The sequence below is a fragment of the Protopterus annectens genome, chromosome 9.part0 (genome assembly GCF_019279795.1).
Source record: "Protopterus annectens isolate FY-2018-M chromosome 9.part0, PAN1.0, whole genome shotgun sequence".
NCBI lineage: Eukaryota > Metazoa > Chordata > Ceratodontiformes > Protopteridae > Protopterus > Protopterus annectens.
In genome coordinates this window covers 72,700,284-72,719,925 of record NC_056743.1, presented here as the reverse complement: position 1 = coordinate 72,719,925, position 19,642 = coordinate 72,700,284, and the positions used below count along the sequence as shown (strand labels likewise).

Sequence of the window (19,642 nt, the reverse complement as noted above, 5' to 3'; positions counted from 1 at the left end):
TAAGGTTGTCTTTGGCCATCTCCTTCCACTGTTCGCTCGTGTCTGGCTCCTTTGACAACTTCCCACCAGCATTCTTATACCTGTGTCCATACTTTATATTGCGACATCCCTCTGTCACTCTTTAACAAAACATTTGTTCACCTACTGAAACCACCATACTTTCCCATCACGTCTAGTTTCTAGTTCTCCTAAATGTGTTCTAGAACCCATATACCCCCAACAAGTATACTACCCACAGTATAGCAATACCAGTTCTACTTAGTGTAGATATTCACTCTAAACTAGACCCAGAATTCATAACAACTTGTAGTTCATCACTTACTAGTTATATAAAGGTTAGAATCAGTAATTTCTCAGCTCCTGTTAACAACACTCAAGCTATTCCTCTTCAGCATCAGAAGCCTGTGCATTAAATTGGAACCAGGTCATGTGTGAACTCTTCTCCACAGCTTTGATATCATCATTCTCCTGACTGAAGTCTGTCTGACAAATCAGCAAACTCGACCTCTTCAGGGCTTCACTAAAACTATAGCTCAGAAATGCCTGCATCTGTTACAGTTCTCCCCCTGAATAATTCTCTGACTGCTTCTACTCCATCTAAATTTCCTACACCTTGGGTAAGTCACATAGGACTTGCTGTTTTAGGTTTAACTGTTACACTCTTGGTAAATCACATCTAAGTTCCTCTGGTTGTATCATATTTCTTACTCAATCTCCCTTAGCTTCACCTCAATGCATCATCTTTATGTAAAAATTATTTCTCCAAAAAAAAAAAAAAAAAAATTGTTTCCGAAATGTGATGTGCTCTACTGCAATGTGACGTGCTCTTTTAAGTGCTTCCAGAATTTTAGTGCCTTTTGCATTAAGTGTATATCATGTTGCAAGTTACTACGTCTCCTGTAATTGCTACTTATTGTCAACTAGTATTATGATGACATACTTTGTTATGCTCTTTATCTTAAACATGCATTATATAGGTGCTATTATATTTGTCTGAGTTACGTCTTCAGTTGTATACTGTATATTTCTACATATATTTATTCATCGTATACTGATTACTATTTTTTGAGGATTTTCTTCACAAACCTGTACTTTAAAAGGGTTTCAAACCCAGTTGGACTTATTGATAATCAAATGCAACTAAATAAATGAAGTTTTAGAAACTGCAGAAAGGAAGACGGACTAGCACTGGTCCCTTAAAATCGAAGGAAATCTTCTGTATTGCAGCTAAACTCAAATGGGTTTTGAGCACTTGATTCATACACTCGAGAGAAAAACCAGGCCTAAATAGTTGATGTTATGTAGTCCAATCTCGCCTACATTCTTACCTGTGGTTCGGAGCTGAACCTCTGCTCCGACTCGGCCGTACTCTAGCTTGAAGTCTTTAATTGGCTCGTGGCTAAGAGGTATCCCATGCTGCAATGCGCCTATCCCCTAGATCTCGTTTGCCACTCATACAGCTCGGACGTGGTCTCGCTCTTGGCCGTGGCTAAGTACATATTTTCTATTTGTTCGATTTAGTAGCTCCAAAAGCTATTTTAATAGTTAGTGCGTTTGTTTTTACTTCTAACGGTTTACTGAACTTTTCTGGTATCCCGTTTCCCTTGGTGTTATGGGCTAGGCCCATTTCAGTTAGAGGACCTAGTCCTCCCTTGTTTTTTTTTTTTTTTTTGTTGTTCTTGTTCTGATTGTGTAGTAGGTTAACCCCCCCTTGTCAGCGGGTTCCTTGTGGTGTGACTGTTTGTTGTTCCCCTGTTTTTTTTTCCTGGGCTAGGCCCGTTTAACTTAGAGGACCTAGTCCTCCCTGTGGTTACCTCATGGTCTCTAGGCCGTTTGAGTTAGAGGCTCTAGTTTCCCGCGCTTCTTTGTTTTCTGTGGTGAAGGTGCCCCTACCGTTTTCCCCTGTGTGTGTGTTCTTGTCTCAACATGTCTAAGGAGTCTAAAGAGCACAGGCCTTCTGGTTTCAAAAAGTGTGTTAAGTATAACAACAAAATGTCTTTGATGGATGGGCACTCTGTGTGCGTGTATTGCTTGGGGGCTATTCATTTACAGGAATCCTGCTTGTTCTGTCATGCTTTCAGCCCCCGCGTGCTGCAAGAGAGGAAGAACAAGCTAATTTTAAGAGGATTGCTGAAACCTTCTTTTGAAGAGGATTTGGAAAGATCCTCTAGTTCCAAGTCTTCTCCTTCCAAATCAGACAAAAAGATGGACAAAGAGTCCTCTAAGAAGAGTTCTCCGGCTCCGTCAGTCTCCTCTGAGCTTCCAGAGAAAATTATTAAAACTACAATTGCTTCTTCAGCTCCACTGGCTTCTGGGCCAACAGAAGACAGTGCTTCGATGATGTCTACATCAGCTCCAGGTTTATTGGAGCCAGTGTCAGATTTGTCAGTTCGGAGCCACTCTCCATTTTTCCGACTGGTCTCCCCGACTCGTAGGTCTCCCTCTATAGGGAGATCCAGATCCCCGACCATGTCCTGTAGATCCTCTAGGACACTTTCCGATGATGATGTCGATAGAGTGGTGAGTCGTCGGTCCTGGCTAAATTGCTTTCGGCTCTGGCCCAGTTGATTCTGGAGCCCGTCCTCCCTTCATCTTTGGCTGTTCCTCCTCCGGACCTTTCTTCGGAGCCAGAGCGGTCGGTTCCATCTGATGCCTCAAGTTCGGTTCCAGTATTCCCTTCTGGCATCTCTGCTCCAATCTTTGCTTTGACCCCATCGGCACCGTCCACAGGGTCCAGGCTTCACAGCTCGCTGGTCGGAGCCGGGAGGGAAGTATCGGGTCGATCTTCGGTTCTGTGCCTTCCTCTCTGTGCTTTGGCTCGGGTGAGCGTGGACCCGACATCGGCTTCGGACCTTATTTCCTTGGCTCCGAGGCGGTCTTCTGCGGTTAGTCGACCTTTGGAGCCGGGGGGATCAGCTTTCGAGGTCAGGAGGAGTGTGTTGGCCAGGTCGTAGGCTGCATCTTATGGTATCGACACTCTTCCCCCTCCAGAACTGATATCAGTATCAGATCACCCTCTATCTAGGGACAGTGGAAACCTAAGGCCTCAGGATACCTCTATGAGTGGTCCCCAGCTTTCTGAGGCCTCCCCGGGTTTTTTACCTGAGGAGCCACCCAAAAAGAGAGAACGTGCAAGAGGAAGCACATTGACTCCCAAGATGAGTCCCTGACATCTGACACCGACCTCAAGGAGTCTGAGGGTTCCCCTAAGTCGTCTTCTGATGATATCTCTTTTTCAGATATCTTGGAAATACTGAGACAGAGAGGCGACTGGCCATCTAAAGCCCCTTCTGAGGAGGAGTCTGTGTTCCTGATGGCCTTTGGGTCCCAACCTTCCGCCTCTTGGGTTTCTCCCCCATTCGACGAGCTCCTGGTCTTCGTTTGTCGAAAGGTGTGGGAAACTCCGGACACTGTGGAACCAGTCCCTATGAGACCCAACAAGTTTTGTGTGTGTCTGTGTGTGTCTGTGTGTGTGTGTGTCTGTGTGTGTGTGTGTGTCTGTGTGTGTGTGTCTGTGTGTGTGTGTGTGTGTGTGTCTGTGTGTCTGTGTGTGTGTGTCTGTGTGTGTGTGTCTGTGTGTGTGTGTCTGTGTGTGTGTGTCTGTGTGTGTGTGTCTCTGTGTGTGTGTCTGTGTGTGTGTGTCTGTGTGTGTGTGTCTGTGTGTGTGTGTGTGTGTCTCTGTGTGTGTGTGTGTCTGTGTGTGTGTGTGTCTGTGTGTGTGTCTGTCTGTGTGTGTGTCTGTCTGTGTGTGTGTCTGTCTGTGTGTGAGCTCGCAGCAAACAAGATCTGGGGGATAGGCGCATTGCAGCATGGGATACCTCTTAGCCACGAGCCAATTGAAGACTTTGAGCTAGAGTATGGCCGAGTCGGAGCCGAGGTTCGGCTCCGAACCACAGGTAAGAATGTGAGGCGAGATGGACTATATACATCGAACGCTATGGTGAGTGCATAACTTCTTGTTCCTTCTAATAGTGACTCACACAGTCCTGTTTTTGTATATAGTTTGGGTGATTCTGACTTGTCTTTTGTTCCATATGTACAAGTAAGGAACAGAACAACACACTGTGCAACAGCTCATCTTAGTCCTATTCAAACTCCCTGCTGGATGCATTTTGCAATTCCCGTTGCTGTGAATTTTGATGTAACTGATTTGTAACCAATTTGGTATCTCTAGTCTGACTGCGGGAGCAATTATTTTTCTGCCCACCAGCGGATTAAATGTTAATTGTGCATTTTCTTCAGTATTGTTTCTCCAGTCATAACACTATTGAGCAGGCCTTGTCTGATGCACTTGACTTGTTTGCCTCTCCCTGAGTCAAAGTCCTGTTGTCCATTTGTTTATTTGTGGGGGGTGGGGGGGGACAACTGGGTGAAGGTCTCGCATACTGGGAATGGTACCGTTATCTGTGAAGAGGAACAGCATTTTCCTTTCTGCATTGGCATTCAAAGAGTTGCCATGCAGTGGACATTTGTGCTGCACGTGCACGTTTTCACATTATATGATCAAGTAACCTTACTTTTCTTGAAGACAAAACACCTCTGTACATTCCCTGGTCCACACCAGAGATTCTTTCATGGAAAGCATGCCTTGAGCACACATTCCAAGCATACCCACCCCTATCAGTGAGCTAAGTAGGCAGAGGCATAGCTGGCTCAGCTCGTCTCCTCTGCCTGTCCCATGAACCTGAACCCCACCCCTCTCAGCTCTTCAAGTGAAGAGCGAAAAAAAAAGACTTTGGCTTACTGTGTGTTTGGCTGTCTACAGTACAGCAGCAATTCCACAGCCCCACTCTTCAAGTGAATAGCAAATTGAAATGCTGAGCTCTGGTGCCATGCCGTACCAGCATTTTGGTACAGAAAAATGCTGTCAGTGTTTCCCCGTAACATCTTCACCCCATTTGGCCACTGCTAGCAGTCTAATCCAAATTATTCCTCTGCTTTCATAGGTTCATAGGTAGGTACTAGGCCATCTGCCCTGGGGCCTATACAAGCGCAGCCAAAAAGGTACCCTGGCTTTTGCCACCCAAGAAAATTATTTTCCTGTGTCACTGTCGAGCAGAGCCACAGAGGTGATCCCCGGGGTGAATTTCCTATCTCCCATCCAATCATTAAGATTTTTCTTGAAGAGTGCTAATGAGGAGCTTTGTTTGATATAGATAGGTAGTTTATTCCAGAGTACGGGAAGTCTCTGGGACAGGAATCTATCCCTCCGGCATGTTCTGTTTATTGTAGTGACAAGATTTAGGTCCCTAGAGCGTGTAGCTCGGAGGGATTGGGATTTCTTTAAGTGGAGCATGTCCAACAGCTCTGGGTTTGACATAGCTTTGGATGTTAGGCAGAGATCACCTCTGAGTAGGCGATATGCGACGGAGTAAAGCTGGAGTTTTTTGAGATGGTCTGTGTAGGGCATCTGTTTGAGGCTGGTAATTCTCTTTGTGAGGTATTTCTGCGGCCTTTCCATTTGTTGTAGATGTCTTGTGAGGTACATACCAAAAGGGGCATTGTACTGTTGTACTCTATAATGGGTCTAATGAGTGATGAGTAGAGGGGAACAATGACCTCTTTTTTTCTGGTTGAGAAACCTTTTGTGATGAGGTGTGCCACGTAGAAGGATTTCCTGACTTCTGTGGCGATGTGATTATCAAAGGAGAGACTACTGTCCACCTGTGTTCTAAGGACTCCTATCACACTTTCGGTGTTAAGTAGACTACCGCCTATGTTGTAGTTCATGGGTAGAGAGTTTTTACCAAAGGGGATGACAATGCACTTTTTGGCATTGAGCTTGAGGCCATGGCTTTGACACCAGGCATCTGCTCAGTGAGGCCCTTTTGTAGGATGTCCACATCGTTAGGAGTTTCGATTATGGCTCCTAGTTTGCAGTCATCTGCGAACTTCATTAGCCAAAGACCTTCCTGTACTTCAGAGAAGTAGATACCAAACAGGAGAGGACCCAGGACTGAACCCTGTGGTACTCCACTTGTCACTGGTCTGAAGTTGAATTTGGAGTCTGCTACTTTCACATTGTGGGTTCTGTCAGTGAGCCAGTTGGCAACCCATCTTGTGACATAGGGATTTATACCTAGTTTAGTGAGTTTATCTAGAATTCCAGAGTGGGGGATGGTGTCAAAAGCCTTTGCAAGATCTAGATAGGCTGTGTGAACCACCTTACCCTTGTTTACGGCTTTGGTGACTGCTTCAAAGAAGTCTATCAGGTTTAGGAGACATGATCTGCCTTTTACAAACCCGAACTGGGTGGGATCCAGAGTTTGGAGATTACCAATGTCTTTGTTTATAAGTTCCATGATGATACGTTCCATGGCCTTGCAGACCAGGCTCGTCAGGCTAATGGGGCGGTAGTTCCCACGGTCAGGGTGGCTCCCCCCTTGTGGAGTGGGATAACCGTTGCTGTGAGCCATTCAGCAGGCACAAAGCCTGAGGTGAGGCTATGATTGAACATGGTACTTAGGTGGGGTGCCAGTTTGTTCTGTAGTTCATGTAGAACGCAGCCTGGGATGTTGTCTGGTCCCATGGATGCTGTGTTCTTGGCTGTGGAGAGTGTGGTTTTTACCTGTGCAGCCTTGATTACAGGAACTTTGCATTCTTCTGGTATAGAGATGGACTCTTTAGGGGGGTGAGAGGGGGTAAAGTTAGCACTGAACCTATCTGCCAGGATGTTGGCAATATCAGTTGGGTCTGTATATTTAGTACCATTGTGCTGTAACTCAGAGCAGATCTGAGTGTTGCCATTGAGATTCTAGACATAGCTATAGAATGCTTTGTGATTGCCTTTAGAATCAGTGGCGATTTTGTTTTCATAACTAGCTTTGGAGGATTTTATCAGGTATCGCAGCTTCTTACTGAGGCTGACCAAGGAGCTCCTCCACTCGTGGGATTTTACTCTCTTTTGCAAGAGTTTCTTCCTTCTGTTGTACAGTTTGTTTATGGCAAGGGACCACCAGATTGGCTTCCTTTTTTTGGAGGATAGCGTCTTGGTTCTTTTTGGGATAGCGCAATCTATGCACTCATGTAAGTGCTTATAAAGTGCAATTGTGTAGGATTCAGTAGTCGTAACTGTATTGTCCATCTGCATGGGTGTCATGAAGTTCACCACTTCTGTCTTAAGAAGCATGAAGTTGGCTTTGGAGAAATTTTTTACCATGGTTTCCTTAATGGGGTGTGGAGGCAGGATGTGGATATCTAGGGTAATTAGCTTATGGTCTGATCGGACCAATGAGGCGTTGAGGAACACTGGTCACTCATATTGGTAATGACTAGATCTAGGATACCCAAACTCCAACAGATGCCAGAGAATATGAATGAACTCTGGTTGCCAGGGCTGCATCCCTCTGCACCGGTGGAGTTGATTTAGTTATGTATGTTTTTTGTGACGTATTGAGGCCTTTAGCATTCTCTGACAGGTATAGAAAGGAACATGGGAAGTCTCCCCTAGTGGTGTTCCAGTCTGAATAATTCCTTCATTATTACATAACATTCTTGTGTTCCTTTCTGTATTTGACTGTTATAAGGCCAATAGCCATATATTTTTATTTTATTGCTGTTAATTTAAGACTTGCTAGGTGTTAGCTGCATGTTTTTAGATGTAAACATTTAAGTTTTATTCTGGTTGAGTAGCCTGTTATGACACTGTAGGTATGGAGTGCTTTAGTAGATGTTTATTTTTTCTTTAGTAATGGTTTCATGGCCTTTTCCTGAAGTGCTGTGTAGTGACTGACTTGGGATTTCTTCTTTTGATATTTCCACCTTGGCACAAGTCAAAATTATGTCTAGTCTCTGCACTTGTAGTGGGGATAAAGGTTCACATGCTTCTGGAAAAATAGGACTAGAAAGGCATATTTATTCCCTGTATTACCCAGTATTTTTCTGTTGCTCATAACCATTCAAACTTTGATCCTGATTTTCATAATAAGAATGATAGGAGGGTTTCCTCATATGATACCTTCATAGCAAAATCTTCTGCATATTCTTGCTGCCACATGATCTCTGTCTAGGTACCAGGTTAACTGTCTATGTAGTACCAGGTGAAGGGAGCATAATAGGAAGCATTGCTACCAATTCAAACTATTCACAGGCAGGGAGTGAAGAATAGTTTAAGGTCTACATAACATATTTGAAGACTCAGGCTGTAGAAGGTACTCCATACAAGGATCATCAGGAGGGCCCTTTATATCATCTTGGATTGATGCTGGTTTGAAGGGCAAAGGCAAGAGATCTGGAAGCCAGAAGTCTGTTTTTGAGATATTGTTTTGAGTTGTGACTTCTCTCCAAATAGAAATGGGTGAGACTTGTACCTGTCAGTGGACGACAGTGAGAGGAGGCCAGAAGGTGCTGTTAGCTATTGTGTAGGGGAAAGTCTGACCGTGTTCGCACTTAACTCTGCCATATTTTAGTCTCTGGACCATGATTGCACTGTCAGTTTATGCAGAGTGATCCCATCAAGTCCAACAGGCAAGGCACAGTGGGTAAACCTTGAAATAAGAGGTGTGACTCTGTCTGGTTTCTTCCATTCCTGATGGAGTTATACAAGTACTGCCTAATTGTTATTTTTGTTCACTGTTTACCTGGTGGGATGCTAGAGCACACCATTAAGGAGAATGGTATGATGCTAGAGACAGGCTCTCTGTGGGTCTTTAATTCCTGGTTTTGGGGGTCCTTTCACCCAGCCAATACTTACCTGGCCTTCACTCCTCCCCTTCCACATCAAATAAGCTCTGCCCATCCCCTGCGGCAGATAAGGTGAGAGTAGGGTCTCCTTTATCTCCATTATCTTGGTAAGGTAATTCCAAGAATTCAGAGGTCCTCGCTTTTGAAACGGACAAGGATAATTAGTCCTTGTTCCTGTAACTCCTGTTAGTATGGTCTCCTTCCTTGGAGATGCAGTCCAGCTCATGAAGCCTGCTGTGGATTGACCTGTCACCCCCACACTACAGCATACATTAATTGAGCCTGAACAGGAAGAATTGGGTATGATAGGTCCACCATGTAACCTTTGTGCAGACAGAAAACAACTGTATTCAGCTCCCACCATTTCTAAAATGACGGATGTTCTCCATATATCTTCGAATCTACTTTTAGCCTATTATTTCATTTGGCTATCAACACGATTGCTGGGATTTTAGTATAACTCTGCTTTTTTTTATTATTGTGATGGTGCTTGAGCTTAAGCACCTTTAATAAATGTGACAGAAATAAAAGGATATAGTGGAGTGACATATTAGCAGTATTTTAAAACAGATGGCACACAGAGTTACACAACATATTGTAGTGTGTGGTGAAACACAGTGGTTATACTGTTCAGAGACGCACAGCACAACCAAGCTACCAAAGAATGAAAATGACAGCATAATGACATGTAAATAAGTGCCAGCATGCTAATAAGAGCCATTCCATAAATGTTCATAGATGGTTAGCCTGTCTGGACCAAGAGCCATTTTAAGCCTAGCCAGGCTTTCCTGAAATGTACCAAAATATTGCTGACATGTCAACCGTGGTGCTGCAGCGGTTAGCGTTGTCGCCTCATACCAAGAAGTTCTCCCGTTCGATTCTCGGCTGGAGCGCCTTCTGTGTGGAGTCTGCATGTCCTCCCCGCGGTTGAGTGACGTTAAAGACATGCAGGTAGGTGCAAGCGTGAAAGGGCGTGCCTTCGTTGAAGGTTGGGCGTCAGGCTGGCAGCTCAGCACCGTAAAATTCACTGCCAATCATAAGCGGACCGGAGTTCCTCTGTGGCGACCCCTAACTGGGAAAAGCCGAAAGAAGAAGTATATTGCTGACCTGTGTCAGTACCCCAAGGAAGTGTACAAGTTACGACAGACTTGTGCATATCAAGTGTTCACAGGCTGCCCCTGTCATTAAGGGCGTATAAGTGCCAAACCTGAGGAGAATTTGTGATTTCTCACATTTGAATATCGTTAGGGATTAGCTTTACTTACCATTGATGGGAAGCCTCTAACAGAAGGGGTCATCTTTGAGACACTTACCTGTCTCTCCAACATATCCTGTTTATGTCGCAGATGAGGTTTAGGTCCTTAAAATAGGTATTTTTGATGTTTCTTCTTTTGTGGATGTGCAACAAATCCATCAATTTGCGATCAAAGGATGACGTCTAAGCTAGTCATAGATTGCCACACAGTTTTCTGTAGGAGACCAAGTACAGAGATAAGGCTTTGAGACTCTCTGCATAGGACTCGTTTACTTTTAGTAAGGAACCTCTGTGGTCTCAAGCTGTTTCCACTTCCTAGTTAGGCACTTGCAGAAGGGTGCATTGTAATTTGTTTGATCAAACGAGAGCCAGGTACAGTGGAACAGTAACTGACTTGGGCATGGATGCCATGCCTTTACTTATAAGTTGTGCAATGTAGAATGATTTCCACACTGCAGTAAACAAGTGGTGGTCTAAGGTCAAGTTATTGTCAACATTCATTCCCACATCCCTGACCACTAGGTCTACGTTTAGGGGTATATTGTCAATGTGGTAATTTAAACAGATGTCAGTCTTTCCAAAATGTACTGTTATGCATTGTTTTCTCATTGAATTTTGTCCATAGCTCTGGCACTAGTTTCTGTGTCAGGCCCTCTTAAACTGTATCTGTGTCTGCAGGGTATTCAGTGACCATGTCTAGTTTGCAGTTGATGAGAAGAAGAAACTAAAGATGAGGAAAGAGTCCAACTTGGGCATTCCTAGACTTCAAGAAAGCATATGGTAAGGTGCCAAGAAAGCTGATGTGGGCAGTACTGCAGTGGTTCAATCTCCCAGAAACATTAGTAGAATTCTTGCTGACTATGTACTATGATCCAATGACTCTAGTATGAACAGTGTTCAGTCTCACGGAGGGTTTCCCAGTGGGAGTGAGTATGCACCAGTGTTCAGCTCTGACCCCTACTGCTGTTCATACTGTTCATTAGAACACATGTCAGAGGGGACAGATCAATGAAGTTGCTATATGCCAGGCACTAAGCTGGATGTGGTCTGTGAATCCTGGACTTCCCTTGGGGCCAGAGAAATCAGAGGTGTGTTCTTGTGAAAGAGACCATCCAGGAAAACAAGATGGGTTTTGCGCTGTAGTTTTATTTATTTTTTTATTTTTTTCTGGATGATTTTTACTGTTGTGCCTACCAATCATCAGGCCTCCCACTACGAGGTTTGAGGATTTTCATTCTCCTGTTAGAGCTATCTAGAAGGCCAATTATCAAAACAGAATTCATGATGTTTGTGCCTTCTGCTCGTGCCATCCACTTGCTGACTCGGAAGGTGAGCACCCCCTCATTCCATCCAGGAGAGTCTGGCTTACCCCCAGATGTGAGCCTGCTGGCATCTCTGCTTTCTAGCACTGAGCTTGGCATGGTTGGTCATCCTGTTAGCTAAGTGAGTTTGACTTATCTCCCATACCAGGACCATCCATACCATGTAGCCCTAGTTGATAAACACTCCTTGCAGTCAGTAGCTTACATCATCCTTGGTTTTCCCTCATCCACTCCTCTCGTGATTAACTGGTACTGTATCACTGCAGGGGTTCATGACCTTCCCTGATGTGTGCTTGTCCCACACTTTGTTCTCTGCTCTAATTTCACCTTGGAACACAAAGTCTACATCTCCTTGGCCATTGACAAGCCTCATTTTGCACTTGGACCATCAAGAACCTCCACACCTTGCCCTCAAAAATAGTTAAGTGAACACTTGCCTCTCACTCCCATTCTCCTGCCTGTCACTTGTAGTACCCAAGCTGCAACTGTGGTCCTATGGGTTGTAGTTAATTCTTCAGTCCCCTGTCTGACCGAGGTGGGAGTGGAAGTCTGCTCTGTAGATAACACAGAGGAGCCTCCTCATATCTGGTATGGAGTTCTGTACTTACCATAACAGTAGATCTGGATAAACAAAACATATACAACCCACCTTCCCCCACTTATTGCTGCTTACGATTAGAAGTCTTTTTTCATGCTTAAGGTACATACTAGAGTTCAAGGGAGCAAGATCTTCATGCAGAACATTGAGTAAAGGGGTGCAGTTTAATAGCTGGAATGAGTTTTAGATGCCAGTATGTCTAACCTCTGAAGGCATTATTCCTGTGGTTAATGAAGATGGACCTGTTCATCCAGATATATCATTATGGCAAGTGCACAATCCATTGCTAGCTTCAGAAATCAATTGTATGGTCCACAGGAGGTCACTAGGCTGGTGGCCCTAGGGCCTTTATAAGCCTAGCCATGTTATACCCTTGTTCCCTTATTGACCTAGTTGTATGGTCTATATTTGTGAGAGTCTGTGATCAGCACTGACTGCCGTTATCCAAGAGGGACATAGGTAATACCCCCTGGAAAACCTGATATTGAAGAGGGTTCATATGTGCAAACTGAACTGAATGAATGTGTATGCTTGCGGTTTCTTTACACAATCTTGGCTAACCTTTTTTTTGTGGGGGACAGTGTTTCAGATTAATCTGTGGATTTTTTTTTCCTTGGGGGGGGGGGGGCAGTAATGAGCTGAGTTGAAGGCCCATAGCAGTGGCAATTCTTGACATTTCCTTATCTAATATGCCCTGTTTGATGCATTTCTGAAATAAGAGCTCATGTGTATGTGTTGGCAGCCCATGTTTATGATTAGGTCAGGTGCTCAGCCTTGCATTCCTCAGTTTATTTACAACTCGTACAGCTTGGCTGTCACTGCTAGTAGTCGCTGTTGAAAACGTTCCCACATTCATTGCTAAAATTAATATAAACCTCAGAGTATTCCTTCATTCAGTAGGTCATAAACCAGGATCCATTCCCTGGTAGCGTCTTTACTGCTGGTAAGTGAAGCACCGTGTACAACTTTGCCACAGTTACCAACACTCTAGCTACAAAAAGGATAAAGAAGACAGAAGCTTGAGGTCATCATCGCAGCAGTGAAAATGGAGGCTGTCGAGGTTGGCCTGAGCAGAGAATGGCAGATGGTCCTTTGCATGATTTTGAGACCATGTCAAAGCAGTGGATGAAGATAAGGAATCTGGAAGCCAGGCACTGAACAAAGCCTCCTCATACAAAGCTCTTCTGGGTGCTAATGAGCTATCCCTTCAGTTGCACAAGATTAAGCTCGCAGGCATCATTAACTAGCAATGAGAGTAAGTCTGAGGTGCAAACTCCCCTAAAAGCCTGCTTGTGATGTGTCCTGTGGTGTACAAACTGATCCTCCATAGCACTTTTTAGTTAAGTTGCTTAACCAGAATCATGCAGTAGACTGAGGTTGAGGGAATCAAACCCCGGACTACAGGAAGCAGCTTATTAAGACCTTGTAGTGTTAATCCTGTATGCTAACTACAGTAAACTCACCATGGGGATTGGTAGATGCCGGATAACTGTAGTTTCTGGTTGCTTGAGAGTTACTATTAAAAATAGGCCTGACTAATACTGTACCCTATATTATTTGTTTAGTTTGACATGTTCTCAGGTTGTAGAGAGAGGAAATTTATTTATATCTTCCTTTTTAAAACTGTAAAACTCTAAAAACATAAGGTATGTTTCTCTGGGGAGGTGGGAACACAAAGTGTAACACATGAAAATTGTACTGTATTTCTTTGATTTTTTTTTTTTTTTTTTTATGGTTGCTTGAGAGTGCTGGTTGCTTGAGTTCCGATTAACTGAGAGTTTATTGTACCAGGCAGAATTCACACGTACAGCACAAATAATGCTACTTGCTGCTTCATTTCTACAGTACTAGTTGTGTTTGCTGCCTTACCTGATTTAGGCTGCAGTGCTTGAAAGGCAGATCACAAACCGCTTTTATTTCAGTGCATGGTACTACATTTGTGGTATTCAGTGCTGCATTATGCAGTATAAATGTGAAAAAATAACTTTTAACTGAGTAAGTAAGGCTTGATATGAAAATATTTTCTCATTTTTTTTCTGTGAGCCGCAGTCATTTCCTTTCCAGCCTGCTGGCAGTGAAGAAGGTAGTGGTTGATTAACTGATTGCTTGCAGGCATTACTGAGATAAGAAGAAAAGCAGATAATGGCAGAAATATGCATAAGGTATCGGTTACTGAGGACAGTAGACGGAGGCCAGGCCGGAAGGGGTGGAAGTTCAGAATGTGAGCAATGCTGAGGAGAGTAGGCAAAGATTAGGCTGGAGGGAGTGGAAGGTCAGGATGATCAATGCAGAAGTTTGGGCATGACGGTGGGGGAACTGCAAATCAGTTTTACAAGGGTAACTGATTGACGTAGCAAGGATGATTAAAACTTGAGCAGATAATGAAAGGAACAAGGTCTTTGAGGTCTGTGGGTATCATTTCACATAGAACATAAAGGAAGAGTGGCAGTCTCTGTGAAATAATTGAGGCCAAAGAAGATAGGTCAGAATGAAGGACCTCAAAAATAAACAAAGCTAATTTTGTACCATTCAGAGCTGCTGATTGGCTACAGTATCTTGACCTCTAGAGATAGAAAGGAAGGATGCTAAAAACACAAGGATCAGGTAAAAGTCTCCTTTATATTGGAGTGCTTGGTCTTCAAGAAGTAGGTGTGTGTATCTTGCATCAAGATCTATAAAAAAAAAAATGAACTAATCTGTTGCTCTGGTGTCATAGATAGATGAAACCTTGACTACAGCCCAGGTGTCCTGGATTCATAGGTTCATAGATTCATACTAGGCTATCTGCCGTAGGACATTTATAAGCCTAGCCAGAGTGTGTTTGGCTTTCGCCACCCATTTTAAATTAATTTTGCTATGCCCTTTTTTGAGGTTAGTATACTGTGCCTCTGTCTAACAGTGACACAGAAGTGATACCCGGGGTAAACCTACGATCTCCCATCCACTCATCAGATTCAGTTAGTTACTTGGGTAAATGATGAAGTGGAAGGGAGGATGGACATGCCTATTGTGGGAGTAGAGGTACCGTGGTGGTATAGAATGATCGCTCGTTAAGCCCTAATGGAGGCAGGAACTTGGAGCACTTGCTTGGCTGGCTGTGCAGGATGGCAGTAGAGGCAGTGCTGTTATAGAGCCCAGTGTGGTCACCTCCTTTCAGGTGTGCTTCTTTGCCTGTCAATTCTCATAATACAGGGTAACCACATCAGGGAAGAAGGGCTTAGGAAATGTCTGGCATTTAAGGCATCATATGTGACAATGACATTTGCTAGCTCTGCTTCATGTGTCCACTTGACAGCTGAGGTAATACCAGGGGATAATACCTGTGGCATGAGGTTAGGAGTATAGTAGCAGTACCAAGTAGCTGATGGCCAGCTGAAGGCACACTTCACATTAGGGAAGGTGAAAGCAGGTAGTTGAATAGGACCTTGGTGTGATTGGTGTCTGAGGTACAAGTGAATCAGTAAGACCCTTATCTTCCAAAGTTTCTACCAGAAATAAAGTGACCTCCCCCTGCCTGTCATACCTTAAAACATTTCAGTGACTTCACTTGTGATCATTGTACCAATGCTCCGATTGTTGTCTGTGGGGTGTTGGTCAAAGTTGTGAAGTTGCTACTTATTGCCTTCTGTACTTTTAAAAAACAACAAAGAAAAATCCACAGGTGCCAACTTAAGTTCTAATGCAAAAGCAACGAAATCCAAAAAAGTAGGAACTCAAACGTCCAACAAGTTAAGCTCTTGCCATTATTTTAAGAGTAGAGGATGGCTGTTACCCCATGTAGGCATTTTTGTAACGAGTAAACGTTGCCATTGGAATCTCTTGAATTGAAGATGTATGTTTAATAGTGTTGTTAAAAGTCAATTTATTAGAATCAGCAGACTTAACACAAACTATGAGATTTTTTTTTTTTTTTTTTTTTGAAATAGAGGGTATGACCAGGAACTTTGAATCTAGAAAATATCCTGAATCCTGAATCCTTAGTACAGCGGAGTAAACAGAGTACAATAAATGATTGTGAAACTATAGGAAAACCCTATTCTTCAGGTAGCATAGTTGTGAGATCTAAGAGAACAGATGAGGTTAGATATATTACTAAGTTTAATGGGCATACTAATATGATTACGTCTGTCATAACAAAGAAATGGCCTATATTAACATCTAATTTAGAATTATCACAGATAATAGGAGAGAATCCATCCTTTTAAAAGAGAGAAAAACTTAAAACAAAAACTGTTATTAGGATTTGGTATTTACTGACACTAGAAAACAGAGTTGTAGGACGAAAGGCACAGTTCCTTGCTATAATTGTTCTTTTTGTAAGCATATAGATACAGATTCCTCCTTCACACATCCTGTCACAAAGAAATTGTCTTCAATACTTTTGCTATCTGTGCCACTGTGAATATTGTTTATATTGCCAGCTGTGTTTCATGTGATGGCTTCTATATTGGCAAGACCAATAAGAGGCTAAAGGACAGAATAAGTTCCCACTTATCTGAGATAAGAAGGAATTTTGAAACAAATACCTTATGTAAGCATATTATGATGTGTGGGGCTGAACACAGTTTTAAATTATAGCAATACAAGAAGTAAAAAATGGGGTAAGGGGTGGCGAAGTAGTAGTAAAAACTGAAGCTGCGGAGTACATTTGGATAAATTACTTTAGGACAGATAAATTTCCAGGATTGAATGTGAAAAATACTGTAAAACCTGTGTTAAAATTAGAGAGACCATATGTGACCATGATGTTCATCGTGCATACAGCTGCAGTCATAACAGATGGGGTTCTCCTGCCGTCAGGCGGGACCTCGGTCGGCCGAATTCCAAAGTCTAGGTCCGGCGTCGGTTGTCATCGTTTCCTCCCTGACGTCAGTGCGCCAGGGGTATAAAAGAACCAGCCGACTCCATTTTCTTCAGTCTTTCTTGCCGTGCGGTGCCCGAAGCAGAAGCAGTTCGCAAGTGCCGGTCGGCCAGCTCCTGGAATTACGAAAATTTTGCAACCGAAGTCTTCTTTAAAGCTAAGTACCCCGTTGGGGAAATTTTTCTTGCCTCAGACCGATGTCAGACAAAGTTAATAATTGTATTTCTTGTGGGAAGCAAATACCACGTAAGGATTTTCATTCCCTCTGTAATCCTTGCTTAGGCCCAGACCACGACGTCTCGGTCTGTCGTTTTTGTGCTACATTCAACAAACGCACCATTAAGCGTCAGGCGGAGTTCGCCCAGCACTATTTTGGCAAAAAATTTAACTATATTATGTCGTCGGATACTCTGACTCCAGTTTTGTCTAAAAAACGCAAAGATAAGGACCGACACATGAGGTCCGCGGCCTCTACCACGACACTTCATTGGCGGTGTCTTCTGTGCCCGAGGTCGCAGGCTCCTCTGCCCACACTCCGACTAGAGATACCGAAGCCACTCTTGGTGGTGAATCTCAAAATGTAGACAGGTCTACCTCCTCTCAAGGTGTCTTCAGACCTTCCTCTTCTTTTTCTATCAAGGCTTTCACTAAGTCTAAAGCAGCCATGCATTCTAGGAGACGAGCTCCACAGGGCCCTTCTCCAGGCCCCATGCCTAAAAAACAGATGCTTAAAATGGCTGAGGATTTGATCACTCTTATCATGGGTTCCCAACCCCCCCCGGGACAAAAGGCCCAGAGTGGAGGAAGAATCCCCCTCCTCTGACCAGGCCTCCATTATTTCAGAGCACTATGATGAACAGGAACATTCTTACTCCCATTTTGAAGATTCTGATGTTGAGGAGTCCATTCCCTCTCTCCCCCCCAGAGGATTACTCATTTGGGGAAACCTTGCATACCTTAAGGGAACACTTCCACTGGGAAGGCCAAGAGTACTCCGATTCCAAGAAAAGGCTTAGGTATTTTCTCTTGCTACCTCAGCACAGGCCTCTGGCTATACCTCCTGTCTTAGACATACTAGATGATGTGTACTCGGAGGCCTGCCTTAACCCGGATTCTTTACCTCCAGCCCCAGTCAAGCCTGACCGGTACTACCGGGTTCCTGACTCACCAATTTTTATAGAAAAGCCATACGGCTGACCCAGAAACTATCTCACAGGGCCCCAAAGGAATTAAGGCCTCCACTACTAAAAACCCATTATCTTCCGAGAGAGATTCCAGATCCTTAGAAAGGTGGGGAAAAAGGTATACACCTCGGCCACCTTAACCATGAGGGCATTAAACTGCCAGTTCCATATGCTAAAGTACCAACAGTTTCTGTTATCACAGTTGAGAAGCAAAATGTCACAACCTGAATAACCAGACTTGAAGGAGTTGCAGGATTTGATGCATAGTGCAGAACAAGTGGGTAAACATACCTTGCTATGTGGTTTTGATGCTTTAGAGGCCTCATGTAGAGCTGCTGTTACAGGATCAGTCATACGTAGACATGCCTGGCTCAAGGAGCAAACCTTACCATATCATGTCAAAGCTAAATTACTAGATGCCCCTCTTCAAAAGGATGTATTATTTGGTGTTAAAGCTGAGGAGGTATTAAAGAAAATGGAGGAAAAGGCTAAATCAATGCAAACAGTGAAAGATTTTCTACAGGTACAACCTCCACGTTTCAGTAGAAATTGACCTTCCAAAAATTGGTCCTTTCCAGCCACGGACAGACCCCAAAGAGGTAGATACAGGCGCCTGAGGGGCAGAGGGCAATCTCAAGGATCGTTTAGGGGCAGATAATGGCAAGCTCCTACACAAAGAGGTGGTGAGGTTAGTTCGCAGCCATTCAGAAAGCAAGCCCAGTGACTTTCCCCTTTGCATGCCAAGCAAGGCTCAAATGGCAGCACCCTTAGGCGGAAAACTGGCATTATTTTCAAAAAATTGGCATATTGTCACAAAAGACAAATGGATCCTGGACATTATAAACAGAGGCTACAGATTCCATTTTCACACCCTTCCAAAAATGAGAGGCATGTCAAACCTGCCACACAATCAAAGGGCAGAGGCACAAAGATAAATTTCAGATCTCATGGACATGAAAGCTATTCAAGAGGTACCTACTCACGAACAAGGTCAAGGTTTTTATTCCAGACTATTCCTGGTACCAAGGAAGGGAAAAGATTGGAGACCTATTTTGGACCTATCCATCCTAAACACATTTTTACTCGTACCAAAATTCAAGATGCTCACATTACAGCAGCTTCTTCCCATGCTGGGCAAGGAGTCTTGGCTGGTAACATTGGACCTCAAGGAGGCATACCTGCATGTCCCAATCAGACAAAATTGCAGAAGATACCTTAGATTTCTTGCAGGTTCAACCCATTATCAATTCTCTGCGTTGCCCTTTCGCTTATCTACTGCGCCCAGAGTATTCACAAAATGCCTGGCATCAGTAATTGCCTACTGCAGACTTCAAGGGATACAAATATACCCATATTTGGATGACTGCCTGATCCAAACGGACAGCAAGCACATACTTCTGAAACATCTGGCTTTTGTAATAATGTTGATGAATTCTCTGGGATACACAGTCAACAAAAAGAAATCAAGGCTAATACCCTCTCAGAAAATAATTTTCCTGGGTGCCAACTTGGACACAAACACTCAGATGGCCTACCTCACGCCAGAGAAGCAGGGGCAACTAACTCAATACTTCAGAAAACTAGCAAATTTCACCAGGCTGACTGCAAGGAAAATCCTGCAGGCTCTGGGATTCATGGCATCTTGCATCCTTCTAATCCCATGTGCAAAGCTGCATATGAGGAAACTTCAATGGTACCTGAAAAGCCTATGGTCTCAACACAGCCACAGTTTGGAAACAG

At 43.7% G+C, this 19,642-nt stretch overlaps 1 protein-coding gene across 2 annotated transcripts in view; it reads left to right on the top strand.

Annotated features, from left to right (window-relative positions):
- CRY2 (cryptochrome circadian regulator 2) overlaps positions 1-19,642 on the top strand; it is a 526,322-nt gene that overhangs the window by 246,867 nt on the left and 259,813 nt on the right. The window lies entirely within an intron of this gene.